Raw genomic sequence first — 5,044 nt, 5'->3', positions numbered from 1 at the left:
AAAGACTGTAAGAATTCTGTCGAAAATTTATTTGTTTCAAATTTTGGGGGAGGTGCAGCTGTTGGGAGAATTTTACTGAGTTTTTCTATTTCACTATTGGTTAGAGTTCTGTGTAAACTGTTATGCTGACATTCTTTGATTCTAGAAAGTGGTATGTGGTGAGGGAAATATCCATATTTTCCAGATTTCAAACTTCTGGTGTGCTGTTAAGTAAGTACTGTGAAATCATTCTTTCTTCTTCCTTTCTTTTTTTATCCTTCTTTTTTTATGAAGAGGTCTCTTTCTTTCTGTAGCCTTGGATTTTCTGGAACTAGTTATGTGAACTAGTTTAACCTCTTGTGGATCTGCCTCCCACATACTGAATTTAAAGGCTTGTGCCACAATCACCCAGTTGAACTTGCCTCTTTCAATGGATACCATTATCCCCACTGAATTTGTTATGCTGTGTAATAATTTTCACTTAATTCTCAAAGTATTTTTATATCTTTATTTCTGTCTTGAACTATTTTTATTTGGTAGAGAATTATTCTTTTTCCATGTGTTTGTATTTTTTTGCTGTTAGTATTGTTGTTTACATATGGTTATACTGAATTATTACTAACAGGATGCAGTGAGTTTTTTTTCTTTTGCTTTTCAGTTTCCTTGTATGTGTTGTGACTTGCTTTATGTTTGAGTACTTGGTCAATTATTGAGAATTTTTTATGAAAATTTGATAATAATGTTTACTATGTATGATTTTAGGAAAACTATCATAAATACATGTTAGGCCCATTTGGTTTACAAAGATTGGTAATTCCAGTATTTCTTTGTTTAGTTTCTGTCTAGATAATCTGAGTATTAGTGAAAGTTGAGTGTAGTGATAGTTAACCTGCTCTGCTTCTGGTGAGTTGCACTTTCACATCTGCCCAAGAGCAATCTGGATTCTTGAATGAAAGACACACACACACACACACACACACACACACACACACACACACACACACACACACACCCCAGTTAATTTTTATATGCCTTTGCTTTTGCTGGGATCTTCTAATCTGTCCCACAGCTAGCAAACACTCCCCTCTGGCATCCCACATTTAACACACTTTGAAATCTATATTTCTTCTCATCTAGAACCACTTACCTGAATTCTTATATGTCTGGTCCATCTTATACCCCACTCGTGGTGATTCTGCTTCTATGCCTTGCTTCTCTCTTTCAAGCCCAGGAATCCTCAAATGCCCGTCTGTCTGTACTGCCCAGCCATTGGCTGTTGACATCTTATTTACCAATGAAAGGCAACTGGGTTCAGGATTCCTTGGTGTCTTAACTGCAGACACTATTGTAAGCACTGTTGGTGACCAAAATTAACATTATAATGCCAGCATCATTAAACCAAACCTTCTTCAACTGAGTATTAAAGTCCACAAATAACAGTGTGAGAGTATATGTAAAACTGTAGAAGTATTTTTTGCAAACTTGTGTGCCCGACTTCAGAGGACACAGTCGATAAGGTTTGAAATGTCATATTAGGTTTTTATCCTTTGAAAAGTGTGAAGTATTCTTCCCTATATTTTCAGGTTAGGTCTGGTTTGCAATCTACTCTGTTACATATTGGTGTGAATGTACAAATTTTCTTCCTAGGTTCATTTGCTTAGAAAACCTTTTTACAACACATTATCCTGAGGTAATGTGAATTTCTATCAGTGAGGTATGTCCATTGGATGCTTGACAGGATGGATTCTATTTTCCTATACATGATGTCAGTCTGTGTCTTTTTATTATAGAGAAATTAAAACCATTGATATTGAGAGATATTAATGACCAATCATTGTTGATTTCTATTACTTTGTTTTTGTTAATTTTGTTCTTGTTGGAATTTTTGTGTGGTAGGAAATTTTCTACCATTTGGATAGGTGTGACTTCTTGCAGAATTTTAGCAGATCCTTTGTATCTGGCAAGAATCCATAGTATTTCACCTAGGCTTTGAAGTAGCCTGTTTTACATTTTATACACATTTTAAAATTATTATTGGATATATTTTATTTACATTTCAAATGTTATTCCCTTTCCCAGTATCCTGTCCATAAGCCCTATACCCCTTCCCCTTCCCCCACTTTATAAGAGTGTTTCTCTCCCCATTCACCCCAACTTTCCCCAACACTGGGGGTCCAAAGTTGGCAAGACCAAAGGGTTTCACCTTCCTTTGGTGCCCAACAAGGAAATACTCTGTTACATATGCAACTGGAGCAATGGGTCATTGCATGTATAGTCTTTTGGTAGTGGTTTATCCCCTGGGAGCTCTGGTTGGTTGGCATTGTTGTACTTATGGAGTTGGAAGTCCCTTCAACTCTTTCAATCCTTTCTCTAATTTCTCCAACAGGGGTTCTGTTCTCATTTCAATGTTTTGTTGCTAGCATAAGCCTCTAAATTTGACATGATCTGTATGTGTCTCTCAGGAAAAACCTATACCCAGATCCTGTCAACGTACACTTCTTAGCTTCATCAATCTTATCTAGTTTTGGTGACTATAAATAGACCACATGAGCGGCAGGCTCTGAATGACTATTCCTTCCTTCTCTGCTTTAAATTTGGCCTCCATATCACCTACTATGAACATTTCTTTTCACCATTTTAAGAAAGAGTAAAACATCTGCACTTCGGTCATTCTTCTTCTTGAGTTTTATGTAATCTGTGGTATCTTGGGTAATTAGATATTTTCTGTTAATATCCACATATCAGTTAGTACATTCTATGTGTGTTTTCCTGTGATTGGGTTACCTCACTCAGGATGATATTTTCCAGTTCCAACCATTTGCCTATAAATTTCATGAAGTCATTGTTTTTGATAGCTGAGTATTACTTCTTTTTTTTTTATTAACTTGAGTATTTCTTATATACATTTCGAGTGTTATTCCCTTTCCCGGTTTCCGGGCAAACATCCCCCTCCCCCCTCCCCTTCCTTATGGGTGTTCCCCTCCCCACCCTCCCCCCATTGCCGCCCTCCCCCCAACAGTCTAGTTCACTGTGGGTTCAGTCTTAGCAGGACCCAGGGCTTCCCCTTCCACTGGTGCTCTTACTAGGATATTCATTGCTACCTATGAGATCAGAGTCCAGGGTCAGTCCATGTATAGTCTTTAGGTAGTGGCTTAGTCCCTGGAAGCTCTGGTTGCTTGGCATTGTTGTACATATGGGGTCTTGAGCCCCTTCAAGCTCTTCCAGTTCTTTCTCTGATTCCTTCAACGGGGATCCTATTCTCAGTTCAGTGGTTTGCTGCTGGCATTCGCCTCTGTATTTGCAGTATTCTGGCTGTGTCTCTCAGGAGAGATCTACATCCAGCTCCTGTCGGTCTGCACTTCTTTGCTTCATCCATCTTGTCTATATGGGTGGCTGTATATGTATGGGCCATATGTGGGGCAGGTTCTGAATGGGTGTTCCTTCAGTATCTGTTTTAATCTTTGCCTCTCTATTCCCTGCCAAGGGTATTCTTGTTCCCCTTTTAAAGAAGGAGTGAAGCATTCACATTTTGATCATCCGTCTTGAGTTTCATTTGTTCTAGGCATCTAGGGTAATTCAATCATTTGGGCTAATAGCCACTTATCAATGAGTGCATACCATGTATGTATTTCTGTGACTGGGTTAGCTCACTCAGGATGATATTTTCCAGTTCCAACCATTTGCCTACGACTTTCATAAAGTCATTGTTTTTGACAGCTGAAAATATTCCATTGTGTAGATGTACCACATTTTCTGTATCCATTCCTCTGTTGAAGGGCATCTGGGTTCTTTCCAGCTTCTGGCTATTATAAATAAGGCTGCAATGAACATAGTGGAGCACGTGTCTTTTTTATATGTTGGGGCATCTTTTGGGTATATGCCCAAGAGAGATATAGCTGGATCCTCAGGCAGTTCAATGTCCAATTTTCGGAGGAACTTCCAGACTGATTTGCAGAATGGTTGTACCAGTCTGCAATCCCACCAACAATGGAGAAGTGTTCCTCTTTCTCCACATCCTCGCCAGCATTTGATGTCACCTGAGTTTTTGATCTTAGCCATTCTCACTGGTGTGAGGTGAAATCTCAGGGTTGTTTTGATTTGCATTTCCCTTATGACTAAAGATGTTGAACATTTTTTAGGTGTTTCTCAGCCATTCGGCATTCCTCAGCTGTGAATTCTTTGTTTAGCTCTGAACCCCATTTTTTCTAGGGCTATTTGTCTCCCTGCGGTCTAACTTCTTGAGTTCTTTGTATATTTTGGATATAAGGCCTCTGTCTGTTGTAGGATTGGTAAAGATCTTTTCCCAATCTGTTGGTTGCCGTTTTGTCCTAACCACAGTGTCCTTTGCCTTACAGAAGCTTTGCAGTTTTATGAGATCCCATTTGTCGATTCTTGATCTTGGAGCATAAGCCATTGGTGTTTTGTTCAGGAAATTTTTTCCAGTGCCCGTGTGTTCGAGATGCTGCCCTAGTTTTTCTTCTATTAGTTTGAGTGTGTCTGGTTTGATGTGGAGGTCCTTGATCCACTTGGACTTAAGCTTTGTACAGGGTGATAAGCATGGATCGATCTGCATTCTTCTACATGTTGCTCTCCAGTTGAACCAGCACCATTTGCTGAAAATGCTATCTTTTTTTCCATTTGATGGTTTTGGCTCCTTTGTCAAAAATCAAGTGACCATAGGTGTGTGGGTTCATTTCTGGGTCTTCAATTCTATTCCATTGGTCTATCTGTCTGTCTCTGTACCAATACCATGCAGTTTTTATCACTATTGCTCTGTAATACTGCTTGAGTTCAGGGATAGTGATTCCCCCTGAAGTCCTTTTATTGTTGAGGATAGCTTTAGCTATCCTGGGTTTTTTGTTATTCCAGATGAATTTGCAAATTGTTCTGTCTAACTCTTTGAAGAATTGGATTGGTATTTTGATGGGGATTGCATTGAATCTGTAGATTGCTTTTGGAAATTGGCCATTTTTACTATATTAATCCTGCCAATCCATGAGCATGGGAGATCTTTCCATCTTCTGAGGTCTTCTTCAATTTCCTTCTTCAGTGTCTTGAAGTTCTT

Source organism: Rattus norvegicus, chromosome 1 (assembly GCF_021556685.1).
Source record: "Rattus norvegicus strain SHRSP/BbbUtx chromosome 1, alternate assembly SHRSP_T2T, whole genome shotgun sequence".
Classification (NCBI taxonomy): Eukaryota; Metazoa; Chordata; class Mammalia; order Rodentia; family Muridae; genus Rattus; species Rattus norvegicus.
The sequence above is the reverse complement of the archived record's forward strand: the minus strand, read 5'-3'. Positions refer to the sequence as shown.